Source organism: Muscardinus avellanarius, assembly GCF_963383645.1.
Source record: "Muscardinus avellanarius genome assembly, chromosome: 12".
NCBI lineage: Eukaryota > Metazoa > Chordata > Mammalia > Rodentia > Gliridae > Muscardinus > Muscardinus avellanarius.
The window spans coordinates 9,183,395-9,197,407 of record NC_137798.1 but is presented as its reverse complement, the minus strand read 5'-3'; positions in this window follow the sequence as shown (position 1 = coordinate 9,197,407).

Below are 14,013 nucleotides of genomic sequence, written 5' to 3'. Positions count from 1 at the left end.
TTTTATCGGGTTCTGATGTTGTGGGGTTGTGGGCATTCATTGCTCCAGTATTATTCCTCTTTCCCATGATTTCGGAAGTTTGTGCCTTCTCTGGGTTCTTCCCTTGGGTCACTATGACTTCACTTAAGGTGCTCTGGATCTCGAGTCAGTAGTATCTCCGACCCCACTACTCCTTTACTGGGTTTTATCACAGAGTCTCCGACCCAGAGAGTCAATAGGGGCTGCTTTAGACTGTGGGGGGTGCCAGGTTGAATGTTCTCCTATGGTGTGATATCACTGCCACCGCCCCTCTCCCACTGGGTCTAGTCCCAGTGAGTACAGTACTGGGATTTCTCCGCTGTGGCCCGCAATTTGACTCACTGTTCTTGAGTACGCAGATGTAGCTGTACTGGATTCGGTGCTGCTGCCGCCGGTGGCAATATGGCGCCGCTGCTACGCCCTCGGCTGTTGGGCTGGCGTTTTTTTTTTTTTCTTGGTTTTGATTTCCACTCTGAATCCCTGCAGCGTGTGTTGAGCTCAGACACTGGGAGCTTTAGATGGCCTCTGCGCCGAGAAATCCCGCCTGGCTGTTCCGCAGCGGCTCCCCTCGGCTTGCTGTGGCTGTCCCGTGAATTCGCCGGCAGTATGGCGCTGCTGCCGCGTCTGCCGCGTCCTCGGGCTTGAGGATCTCCTCTGTGGCTCTGTTCTCAGTCCGCTTTCTCTCTGGAGCCTGGTGATTTTTTTTTGTTTCTCTGGTGATGTTGTTTTCTGGCTTTGAAAGGCGCTGATTTTGTGGTAATGGATATTTGTTGTTAGCGGGGCTCTTAAGCCCCGCTTTTCTCGGTCGCCATCTTCCCGGAAGTCTATTTATCTCTTTTAAAAATATAAATAGTTCATCGTAGAAATCCTGGAAGAATCCAATCCCACTTCTTCTGACCTCTGGACAGATTCTTTCCACTGTAATGTAGCATTCACATTACAGCCTGGTATGCCATGGTTTTCCCCAGGCATGAGTAGATCTAGGGACTTTTTGGGGTTTGCTGTATATTCAGAGATGAGTAGAGGGCCTTTCCATGGGTTAAAAACAAATCTTAAACCTTTATTTCACCACGATGTTATATCATCCTGATCTTTATTCTAGCAGGAGACACATGCTATTTCCTATGTAAAATTTAGAAGAGGAAGCAAAAGTTCCTATTTGCCCTTTTAGATCTCTCTCTCTCTTTTTATTTTCTTTCCCCTTTCAAGGTTCAACAACCGTTTTAAAACTAAGAGTGTTGAGGTAACGATACACTCAGCTGTGTGACGCTCTCAAGATAGTCCATTTGCAATCAGGAAGAAATACTGCCCAGGAATTCTGAGGTTCCTTCCTTTTGAAAGTACCTTTGGGGAGATTGATAGCGGTTTCCTGTCTCGCCCTCTGCCTCTTCCAATAGTTCTTGCTTTCTGTTTGTTTATTTATTATATTCTTTATTTATTATATTTTTATATTCTATTTATTTATTCTATTCTATTCTTATTCTTATTATATTCTTCTTCTTATTATTCTTATTGTATCATTTATTCTATTATATTCTTTATAGTCTATATTATATTTATTATATTCTTGCTTTCTGTTTATTTATTTTTATTTATTTATTCATTTTTGTGGCACTAAGATGGAACCCAGGGACATTCTACCTCTGAGCTACACCCCGGGCCCTATTTTGTATTTTTTTATTTGGAAACAGGGTCTCACTGAGTTGCAGAGGGCCTCCCTAAGTAGGAGCTGAGATTCTCCGTGAACCCAGATCCCCCTGCCTCAGCCTCCCAAATGCTGAGATTACAGGCGTGCACCACCACCCCCGACTTTGCTTTCTGTTTAAACAGCAAGAGTTTTAGCCCATCTAGGAACTCAGTGCCCTAACCCTAACTCCTGCCCACGAATCTCAGCCTGTCCCATCCAAGCAAATCCTGAGATGTTAGCTGGACCCACGTTTCCCTGATGGACATGAGCAAGGAAGTGGTAGCGGGGCAAAGTCATCTTAAAGTCAAGAGAGGGGTACCATTTAGGATGAAGCTGAACTCAGGGCATGTGAGACAGAAGGCCAAAGAAGGGAACTACCCACACAGTGGCTCTCCAGTATGGTCGTGTCTGCTGTCTCTCTACCTCTGAGCACTTGAGATGGGTGAAGACATGCCCTCTGTTGTCTAAGCCAGGCCTAACTAAGTTGTTTTGGTTACTCGCTACCCTTAGCAATTTTTAATTAATTAAATAATTTATTTATTTTGTTACTGAAGGTTGAACCCAGAGGCATTTTACCTCCAAGCTACACCCCGGCCCTGTTTCATTTTTTATTTTGAAACAGGGTCTAAGTTGCAGAGGCTGGCCTCGAACCTGAGATTCTCCTGTCTCCGTCTCCCAAGTACTGGGATTACAGGCATGCACCACCATGCCCAGTTTACCCTTAGCAATTTTTCTTTCTTCTTCCTCTTCTTTCTCTTCTTCCTCCTCCTCCTCCTCCTCCTCCTCCTCTTCTTCTTCTTCTTCTTCTTCTTCTTCTTTTTCTTCTTCTTCTTCTTCTTCTTCTTCTTCTTCTTCTTCTTCTTCTTCTTCTTCTCTTCCTCCTCCTCCTCCTCCTCCTCCTCCTCCTCCTCCTCCTCCTCCTCTTCTTCTTCTTCTTCTTCTTCTTCTTCTTCTTCTTCTTCTCTTCCTCCTCCTCCTCCTCCTCTTCCTCCTCCTCCTCCTCTTCCTCCTCCTCCTCTTCCTCCTCCTCCTCCTCCTCCTCTTCTTCTTCTTCTTCTTCTTCTTCTTCTTCTTCTTCTTCTTCCTTCTTCCTTCTTCCTTCTTCCTTCCTTCTTCTTCTTTTTTTTTTTGTGTGGTACCGGAAATGGAATTCAGGGGCATTCTACCTCTGAGATCCACCCCAGCCCTATTTTTTTTATTCTTTTTAATTTTGAAAAAGGGTCTCCCTGAGTTGCAAAGGGCCTCACTAAGTAGCTGAGGCTGGCCATGAACCATGATCCTCTGGTCTCAGCCTTCTGAATGCTGGGCTTACAAGCCTCCGCAACCACGCCTGGTTTACCCTTAGCATTTTAACTGACCCAGCACACCTCCCCCCCCACACACACACACAATGGGCAGCTCTGCTAGGCTTCCAGAAGTCGAAGGAGCAGCTCTCCTAACCACAGATGGCTTTGTTTTAAAGGAATCATGCTCCCTTTAATAGGACCTAGCTTGTTTTTTTTGTAAAGCACATAAAAGTTGCACAATCAATATTTAAAATACTAGCCGGGTGTGGTGGCGCACGCTTGTCATCCCAGCATTCGGGAGGCTGAGACTGAAGGATCGCGGTTCGTGGACAGCCTCAGCTACTTAGTGAGGCCCTCTGCAACTCAGTGAGACCCTGTTTCAAAATAAAGAATAAAAAATAGGGCTGGGGGGGTAGCTCAAAGGTAGAATGCCCCTGGGTTCCATCCCCAGCGCCCCCACCCATAAATTTTTAAAATACTAACAAAAGTGATTACATCTCGAAGTCTATACCCTGTACAATCTCATGGTTCTTACCTATGATGAAGCTGAGAGCTGATAGAAATTATGCCTGTGTCTCCTGATCTGGTTTCTTTTGAGGTAGACAGCTGGGGTTGACAGTCTGACTCCTAACTTTGGGGATCTCTAAAAGAATTACAGTGTGATTTTTACAACCTCACAGAGACCCTTCCCCATGCGAATGACTAGGTGCTCTATCTGGAGGGTGCTTTCTGTTTTGTTTTGCAGCTACATACATCCCTGTTTCTTTTTATTTTTTATTTTGAGCAGGGTCTTGCTAAGTTACCAAGGCTGGCCTTGGACTTGGAATCCTCCTGCCTTAGCCTCCCAAGTGGAGCGATTATCGGCATACACCACCACACCCAACTCCCTTTCTTATTTTTATTTTTTTATTAATTTTTTTGTTTTTGCGGGTGTGGGGATGGAACCCAGGGGAATTTGACCTCCAAGCTACACCCCCTGCCCTATTTTTTTTTTTCTTTATTTTGAAACAGGGTCTCACTGAGTTGCAGAGGGCCTCACTAAGTAGCTGGGGCTGTCCGTGAACTGCGATCCTCTGGTCTCAGCCTTCTGAATGCTGGGATTCCAAGCGTGTGCGACCACGCCCGGCTCCCCATGGTCCCCCTAAGTGCCTGAAAAACAAAACCACCGCCATTGGTGGAAACCCACATCTAGGCACAACAAATCACCCGCCGCCAGGCTGCGCTGTCACTGTTGGCAATTTCTTCCTCTGCTAAATATCACTGAGGCCTCTTATAAGATGCACCCTGTTTGCCTGACCTTGTTTACTCCACCAAGCAAGTCCCACCCCACAGCTGCTTGTGTCTCTTGGTAATTCTATCTGAGGCCAGGATTCACTTTGTAAAAGATCCAGCTGCATGGAAGGTCCCAGCAATTGCGGGCAGTAGAGTAGAATAGTGAGTTCTGCGTTGAGAACTTCGGGTGGGTAACCTTGTACAGGACAGTCCCTCAGAGCACTTCAGTTTAACCCCTGAATGCCCTTTCTTTCTCTCTTTCTGTCTTTTTTCTTTCTTTTCTTTTCTTTTCTTTTTTTTTTTTTTTTTTTTTTGCAGTACTGGGGATGGAACCCAGGGGCATTCTACCTCCAAGCTCTACCCCAGCCCCCCTTTTTTTTTTGGTGGTACTGGGGTTCCTGGAAGCCCTTCTACTTCTGTGCTACACTCCCAGACCTATTTTTACATTTTTATTTGGAAACAGGGTCTCCTAAGCCAGCGCGCGCGGCTGGCTTCGAACCTGTGCGATCCTCCTGTCTCAGCCTCCCAAGCGCGGGGATTACAAGCGTGCGCCACCACGCCCGGCTCCCCAGCCCTATTTTTTTAAAAAATATTTATTTTATTTTATTTTATATTTTGATGTACTGGAGGTGAACCAAGGGGCATTCTACCTCTAAGCTATACCTCCAGCCCTATTTTTTTTATGCCCCAGCCCTATTTTTAATTCTTTTTTTGAAAACAGGATCTCACTGAGTTGTAGAGGGCCTTTTACTAAATAGATGAGGCTGGCTTTGAACCATGATCCTCCTGTCCCAGCCTCCTGAATGCTGTGATTACAGGCGTGCGCCACCATGCCTGGCTTTAATCTCTATTTGGAAACAGGGTCTCACTGAGTTGCAAAGGGCCTCACTGAGTAGCCGAGGCTGTCCACGAGCCACCATCCTTCGGTCTCAGCCTCCCGAATGCTGGGATTACAAGTGTGTGCCACCGCATCCGGTTTAGACACAGGACTTTCAAGCAGTACTTTCTACAGACAATGTCCAGTAGAATTAGTGTGGACACTAATCAGTGATATCTCATCCATAAACAGGCTTGTGACCTGCAATTTTTTTTTAATGCCCAAAGAAGCCAGACATGGTGACATACACCTGTAATCTGACAGATACCATGAAGTCCAAAGCGTGCTGTCCAAATGACCTCCACCAGACACTACCAGAAAAGGCACCCCGGGCCGGGTGTGGTAGCGCGCACTTATAATCCCAGTACTTGGGAGGCTGAGACAGGAAGATCGCAGATTTGTGGCCAGCCTCAGTTACTTAGAGAGGCTCTCAACAACTTAGTGAGATCCTGTTTTCAAATAAAAAATAAAATAGGGCTGGGGTATAGCTCAGAGCCCCGCGCACGCGTGCACACACACACACACACACACACACACACACACACACACACACACAGCGAGGGCCCTGGGGGAAATGCAACAACAGAGCCAGCCTACCTGTCCATGAAGTTTGATGGACATCATCCTTTAGGTGTGTCGCTGACACACAGCTCATCCAGAGGCACACGGGGGTGGATGGAGGACCTGCAGGAGGAGGGAGACAAACACGGGTCTCCTGCATTATGCTGAGGCCAGCAATTCCTCGTCTGCGAGACCAAAGCCTACTGTTGATGCTTACGTTGAACAGATTGTCTGAAATTCCCCAGGCTGAATGTTCCAGGCTCCCATCATGCCTATGTTTCTCTTTCTGGTATCCAGGGAAGACGTCGTCAAAACACATACCCTTTCCTGAGTTCTCCTCCTAGTCCAGTTCTTCCAGCAACCCTCAATTCATGTCTCCATCCTCCTCTTCTCCTCTTCCTCAGCCTCCCACTCCCATAGTTCCTGGGTGAACCCATGCTCTCCAGCTCCTCCTAACATGCCTTTGGCAGTACCCTTTAGGGACCTGACTCATGGAGCCCGATCCCTTGAAAGCGCCTGGATCCTCTAAGAACATGGAAGTAGAGCTTGCAAGTCCCAAAGAGATGCTGTCCCTAGAACCCTGTAAAGAAGATGCCTTCGGCTGGGCATGGTGACGCATGCTTGTAATCCCCGCGCTTGGGAGGCTGAGACAGGAGGATCGCACAGGTTCAAAGCCAGTCTCAGCTGCTTAGTGAGGCTCTCAGCAACTTAGGGAGACCCCGTTTCCAAATAAAATAGAAAATAGGTCTGGGAGTGTGACCCAGAGGTAGAAAGCCCCTGGGTTCTACCCCCAGTACCACCAAAAAAAAAAAAAAAAAAAAAGATGCCTTCGCCAGGCATGGTGGCACACGTTTGTAATCCCCGCGCTTGGAAGGCTGAGACAGGAGGATCTCACAGGTTCGAAGCCAGCCTCAGCTACTGAGTGAGGCTCTCGGAAACTTAATGAGATGCTGTTTCCAATATATATATATATTAGGGCTGGGAGTATAGCCCGGAGGTAGAAAGCCCTTGGGTTCCATCCCCAGCACCACCAAAAATAAAAATAAAAAATAAAAAAGATGCCCTGACCCACATCTTCTCCTTTGCCTTCCTGTTCTCTCAGAACCACACTATAAGAGGTGAATACGCACAGGGAATTTAGTTCTTATCAAAAGCATGAAAGCTGGAACCAAATCCTTATCACTTCCCCTGCCCACATCCTGTTTCATATTGATTAAGCTGAAATAATACTGTTTGCTTTCCCAACAAGTCAATGTTCTTCTATGTCTCTCTATTCTCTGTTCTTCTCTGTCTCTGTCTCTCTCTTTCTCTGACTCTGTCTCACTCTTTTTCTCTGGTGGAGGGGGATGTACTGGGGATTTAACCCAGGGGCATTCTATTCCCAGCCCCTTTTAATTTTGAAAGAGGTCTTGCTAAGTTGCTGGAGAACTCCCTAAATTGCTAAGACTGGCCTTGACTCAGCCTCCCAAGTACTGGGATTATAGGTGTGCACCCCCACACCTGGCTTTAATGGTTTCTTTAAGAAAAAAAGAGTTCAAAGGTACTGTTGTTGTTGTTGTTTTTCTTCAAGGTACTTGGAAGGAAACCCAAAGGCATTCTACCTCTGAGCTAGACCCCCACTAGCCCTATTTTTTGTCTTTATTTTGAAACAGGTTCTTGCTAAATTGCTGAGGTTTGTCTGGAACCTGTGACCCTCCTGTCTCAGCCTCCTTCTCTCAAGTCCTGGGATTACAGGCATGCACTACCATGCCCAGTGAGTTTAAGTGTGTCATTGATAACAGAAAATTATTTTTATTATCTTTTAACTCATAAGAAATAGAACTTACCCAAAATGATAGTATTCAAACAATCCGGGGGCAAAAAGACAGCAAAAGGAGTTATTTATTGCAATTACCGTTTCTCCTTTCTGCCAATAACCTTTTGAGAGAAACGAATCAGTTTCTCATTGCTATTGAAAACTATCCCCAAAACAGTTAGTGTTTTAGTCTTTTTTAAAAAGTTTTTTTTTTTTTTTAAGAAGTGTTTCATGAAAGATATGCCCAAATAACATAAGACCTGAGCTTGGGAACCTCAATCTGTTCCAGAAACCAAAGTTCCCACATAATTACATAATGTTCTGCTATCAAATTACCAGTGCACCACAATTGCCTAATGTAACCATGAGTTTGGGGAGCTGCCTTGGGGAGGTATAATTACCAGAGGGATGACTTTGGCTAAGCGGTTGCAGTACTCAGGAATTAACGTGAAAAACTCACAGGCAGGCCAGTGTTCTACCTAAATATTCAACCTCAGGCCAAGGATATCCAGGATTAAATTGTCCAGAATCTTTTCTGCCTCTCCAAGGTGTTTTTGTATATCAGCTGTTGTTTTATGATATCACAAAGACACGGGTAAGGAGAAGAGGAATAATTTAATTGCCCTGCTGGTCTTATTTTTAGGCTTCTGAAAAATCTTAAATAAAGAATCCCCCAGAACGATTTTGGACCTGATCTCTGATTTTTCCTTTGCGATGCAAGAAATTGCTTGTTGACTCTTTAGAACAGGTTTAGGATGTTGATGATAATGATGACGCCTGTAACTAAAATATAAGTCATTTAATGTCAGACTGAAACCTGTATTCATTATTACTCCCAATTCGTGATCCAATTTGCAGATACTGAACTTAAAAAAAGCTGGGCTTACGACTAGAAGGTGGATGGGATTGAACGTGGACTTCACACCTTTACGGATGTGAGAGGTCAAAGCAAAATTCCCTAGAAGACAAGGTCCAGTTCCGCTTAACGTGACTGGTAGGACTTCTAGTTGAACTTAATGCAGGGAGGCTTCCGGGAGTGAAGCCCAACCCAGATCACCAGTTAACAGGAGGAGTCTGGTGTAGATGGGAAAACGCCCTGGAATTCGATCCCTTTCTCAGTTCCTATTTGCACCACACAAATCCCCCGGAGAGGTCCCACTTGGCTCGGGTTCCCACCATCCCAGCCTTGGTGGGCCACCTCCTCTGACCTTGGATGACCAAGTCCCCATAAGTTCACATCTTATGTCAGAAGCATGATCATTTCCTCAGCCCCTAGCTCTCCTGGGTCAGCCTGGGCCACTGTTTACCTCTGCTAATGGCAAATTTCTTGGCTGAAAATTGTCCAGATGTCTTAGAGAGCTAGATGAGCAGGAAGCTCATAGGCCCGTATAATGGCGATTTCAGAAGACTTCCCCAAGTAACAGAATGTTTTCTTCCTCCAGATGCAATTTTACGCAGATGCCCGGCATCTAAAACAGATGAACGTGGTACCGCAGAGACGTTCTACCATGCTTTCATATTAACAAACTTGAACGCTTTAGAGAACATGGACTGGAAACTCTTATCACACAGGATTCCAAAGGGGAAGAGGAAATTGAAAGGTGCGTGGTTCATTTCGATGGCTATTCACTGGGTAATTACAACTTGTGTTCACGACCGGCCTCTGAACCCAGGCTTCTTGGATCCCATTCAAAGCAAAGGCTGGGGATGACCTAGAATGAAACTGGCTTCCCACCTCCTCTCTCAATTCCTTCTTCAAACTGTTCACTAACTTTCTGCTCTTCTGCACCCATGGGCCTCTAGACACAGGATCTAGATTCCAATTTCAGTCCTACTTCTTTCCAGCTGTGTGGAAGGATCAGTGGCATTCCCCAAGATGCGACTCCTTGGATGGATGAAGATAATAATATCCACTTTATTTGTTGCAAGGCTAGATTAAAATAAGCTTTATTGTGTACAAGTTTTGTGAGAACTATGCATTATGTCCAGTTTTGAAGTTATTCTTAATATATACCCTGGAGGGCTGGAGACAAGCGATATATCACCAAATCATTTTTATTGGATTATAATCATCATGAGAAACCCAGAGACATGTCCAGAGCATCCAGGTGGAGAAAAACAAAGTTTCCCGTCAGCGTCATTTCAGTGCTATGAATGCACAGTTGATTTGTGACCTACAATCTAACAGGAAACTCGAGAAAGGTAAACATCTCCAGTGGTAATGGGCTGCAGACCAGAGGACGCTTTACATACTTGAATCCTCAGCCTCCCGAAGAAAATGATGGATTGCTAAACAGCCAGCCGAGGATGCGTGAGCCGGCGCCCGCCGACATGATGCCGCACACAGATGAGGCAAGTTTCAGCGTCTCTCGTGATCCATCCACAATAAAGGAGCCAGAGAACTCATGGTTGCTTCGATGAGCTCTTGGGATCCTGGAGAGAGGGGCAAAGAGGAACACCTGTTCAGATAGTGGCCGCTGCTGGAACTATTTATACATTATCAGAGTCTCTGAAGAAGCGCAAAAGGAGGAGTGTAGAGATTATTTGGTGCAGGAGTTGGAAAACCTACAACACCTATGTTTCCTCTTACCTGTTCCAAGTGCAGGACATATAAGTTAAGCCTGACTCTCTATGATAATTCTTATCCATAAAATTAGGAGACAATTCACATAAATCACTGACAGCGCTGACTCTAAAGGATGCTATAAAACTTTCTAGTCGTTCCACTGAGGCTGTCTCAGAATTCTTTTCAACACAGCATCATAAGAAGCTACCTCCAGGATAAGAAGACACCCTAAGTGAATTCTTATGCCAAAAAAAAAAAAAGAAAAAAGAAAAGGAGGAGGAAGGGGAGGCGAGGGTGAAAGAAATGGGAGAGGAAGCCATTTCTTTCACGCTCTCCTCCTCCTCCTCTTCCTTTTCTTTTTTTTTTTGCATAAGAATTCAGTCATTTGTTTTTCATACTTTTTTTTTTTTTTTTGCAGTACCAGGGTTGGAACCCAGGACCATTCTACCTCCGAGCTACATCCCCAGCCCTAGTTTTTATTTTTTATTTGGAAGCAGGGTCTCACTGAGTTGAAAAGGGCCTCACTAAGTAGCTGAGGCTGTCCTCAAACTGTGATCCTCCTGTCTCAGCCTCCCAAATGCTGGGATTACAAGGGTGAGCCACCACGCCTGGCTTTTTTCATATGCATATGCATAATATCAATGGAAGTGTTAGTTGAACACACACACACACACACACACACACACACACACACACACACACACACATTTTCCCCTAGCCCAGTTCCTTGGCTCCAGTGGGGTTTCTCCTTGTATCCCGATTACTCCCCAACTTGCACATATGAGAGAAAACACATGACCCTCACTTTCTGTGCCTGCCTCATCTCACTTAACACTCTGTTCTCCAGGTCCCTCCATCTTCCTGAAAATGACATCATTCTGTTCTTCTTTACTGCCAAGGAAAATTCCAGTGTGTATATATATCCCCTAATTTTGGAGTTCCATTCATCTGTTAATGGATACCTAGGTTGGTTTCATAATTTGGCCATCGTGAATTGTGCTGCTATAGACATGTATATGCATGTGTTACTATAGTATTCTGAATTTAGTCCCTTTGGAAAGGTATGCAGGAGTGGTATAGCTGGATGATAGGTGGATCCATTCCCATGTTTCTGAGGAACTTAGGAGCCATTTCTGATGATTCCTAGCTCAACCTCTACATGTCTTTCCCTCCCCATCATCTTGTGACTAAGAAACTGAAGCTGGGGGAGCAGAGGGGGCTCCTTGTCCACTGTGCTGTGCTGACCTGGACGCCTGGTCATGAGCGGAGACAATACAGTGGCTCCTTACAGGATCTCCCCTGAAGTTTGCATGGACCTTCAAAGGCCAGACACCAGCTTCTGAGATTTTGGTCCTGCACTCTCTGCATGCAAATGGCTCTGACGACTTCCTCAAATTACCCAGAAGAAAATGGCTCAGGTTCTGAAGAGAGTGATATAGAGGAAAGGAAACCATAGGGTTTTAGAGGAGGAAGAGAAGAAAAAGAACGATCGCACCATCTGTGCGTTCTCAATGGCAAGTCAGATTCCACGGGGCCGAAAGGGACCCTTCCAACATTCATCACACAAAGTTGGCAGCAATAGCCGGTCCTGCCCTTAATATTTTTAAACAACTTTTTAATTTGCTAAGCTTCTTGATGATGTCAAGGAGTTGTACATCCCAGGGGCCAGGAAGCAAACCTTGTGCAGGAGACGTGAGTCACTGCTCCAAACTCCCGTGAGCAGCTCTCTGGACGAGGGCCACCCTTGCTCCTCTCCCCAGCTCCCCTCTCCTCCTCCCCTCCCTTCGCTGGGTCCACTGCCCTTCTGCCTCACCTTCCCCAGGCTGAGCCACCCCGCAGCATCTCCTGCCTGCGCTGCTCTTCTGCTCAAATGCCGCTTTCTCTACTCTTGCACCCACCCTTCTCTGCAACCCCTTTCTTCCCAGTCCCCCTCTCTGAGTTCCACCCTGCCTTATTCACCCCAGTGCTTATCTTTTACTTTATTCCTCTAACCACTTTTCTCTTTTAAATATTTAAATATTTTTATTAAAATTCAAATTCAAAGGAAAGTGTCTTTTTTTTTTTTTTTTTTTTTTTTTTGGTGGTACTGGGGTTCCTGGAAGCCCTTCTACCTCCGGGCTACACTCCCAGACCTATTTTATATTTTTATTTGGAAACAAGGTCTCTTAAGCCAGTGCGGCTGGCTTCGAATTTGCGCGATCCTCCCAAGCGTGGGGATTACAAGTTGTGCACCACCACGCCCGGCGCCAAAGGAAAGTGTCTTTTTACCTATACTATTTTTGGAGAACATATTTATTTATTTATTTATTTATTTATTTATTTATTTACTTACGGTGTTGGGGATGGAACCCAGGGGCATTCGACCTCCGAGCTACACCCCCTGCCCTATTTTTATTCTTTATTTTGAAACAGGGACTCACTAAGTTGCAAAGGGCCTCACTAAGTAGCTGAGGCTATCTACAGACCATGATCTTCCTGTCTCAGCCTCCAAAATGCTGGGATTACAAGCGTGTACCACCATGCCTGGCTTTGGAGCACAACTTAAGGATTTGATATATCTCATCATAATCTCCAAGCTATGTCTTTCTTCTTACCCACTGGTGGCCTTTTTTTTTTTTCAATATCATAAAATCCAGTCTTTTCAAAAATTTTTACTTTATTGGAGGTGGGCAGAAAAATAAAAGTACACGAATCTAAAACGTATCGGACTGAATGGTTTCCATCATTTGCATGAGCTCTAAAGCCCTGGGAGCTATATTTTATTTTACCATTCGGTGTTCTAGCTCTCCACGTTATTACTAAAAATATATTGGCTCTTTTAGGCATAAGCTTGAATGGGAGTAGAGAGATTCTGGTCTCCCTAGTGAATATCTTGGGCAAATCAGTATTTATTTATTGAGTAAGAGGAAGGGGTAAAGATAGAAAGCATCTCTCTCTCTCTCTCTCTCTCTCTCTCTCTCTCTCTCTCTCTCTCTCTCTCTCTCATTCCTTACTGGAAATGGCCTTGGTAGAAAAAAGTTAATTTCCTGAGTTTCCTGAGGGGTGACAAATGCCTGAAACTCCAAAGGCTCAGAGATAAGAAGGCCAGAGCTTCACAAAGCCATCTGTTTACTAATCAACAAACCCACCCAGCAAGTCTGGCATTCCTGAAAGGACACCCTTCAAAGGACTTGCAAATGCCCTATGCAAATTCTCCTTGGAATCCCAAAAGTCACCCTAACCATAAGCGAACTTGCAAGCGGTCAGGCAAGGCCAGTAGGATGGCAAACGGGGGACTTTCCCAGCACTGGGGAATCCCTCTGTAGAGCTCTGGTTCCCTCCCCATCACACAACTTCCCAGCGATTCCAAAGGGGCAAATCCTGAAGGTTCAAGAAAGCCGGCAGGTTCCCCTGAGTATTTTGTCTTCCCTGCGGGTAATGTCTCTGTCATACCTTTTAGGCCATCACCGAGCCTGATTGCTCAAGTTCTCTGGCTCCTGTGGAACTCACTCTCCGAGAAATAACTGAAACTTCTCAAGAAGTTAATTCCCTTGTTGATCAGACAGCAGAAGTCACACAGAAGAGGACACTCCTGGGGCACTACTCAACCGAGCAATCTCCTACGGCATTATTGGCTGTAAACAAATGAATACCTAGGCCTCAAGGCTCAGAGGGCTAAGCCAGTGGAGGCCAGATGAGGAAGAAGACCTTAAGTCACCCTGTGACTACAGGACCGGGGTCTTCCTCACTACCTCTTCCCGTCCACTCTCACCACATCCCCTATGAAAGCAGAGCCCTGCACTTCCCAAAGCGCCTCTCACTTTGGGGGTGGCCCGCATTCTCCCTTGAATGCGTATCTTCTAATTTTCTAAATAAACCGCTGTCTCTGTCTCTGGAGAGAGCTGGAATTCTTTCCCGTCACATAAGCCAAGGACTCTGCCCATCCTTAGTGGAGGATTTAGTCTTTTCCCA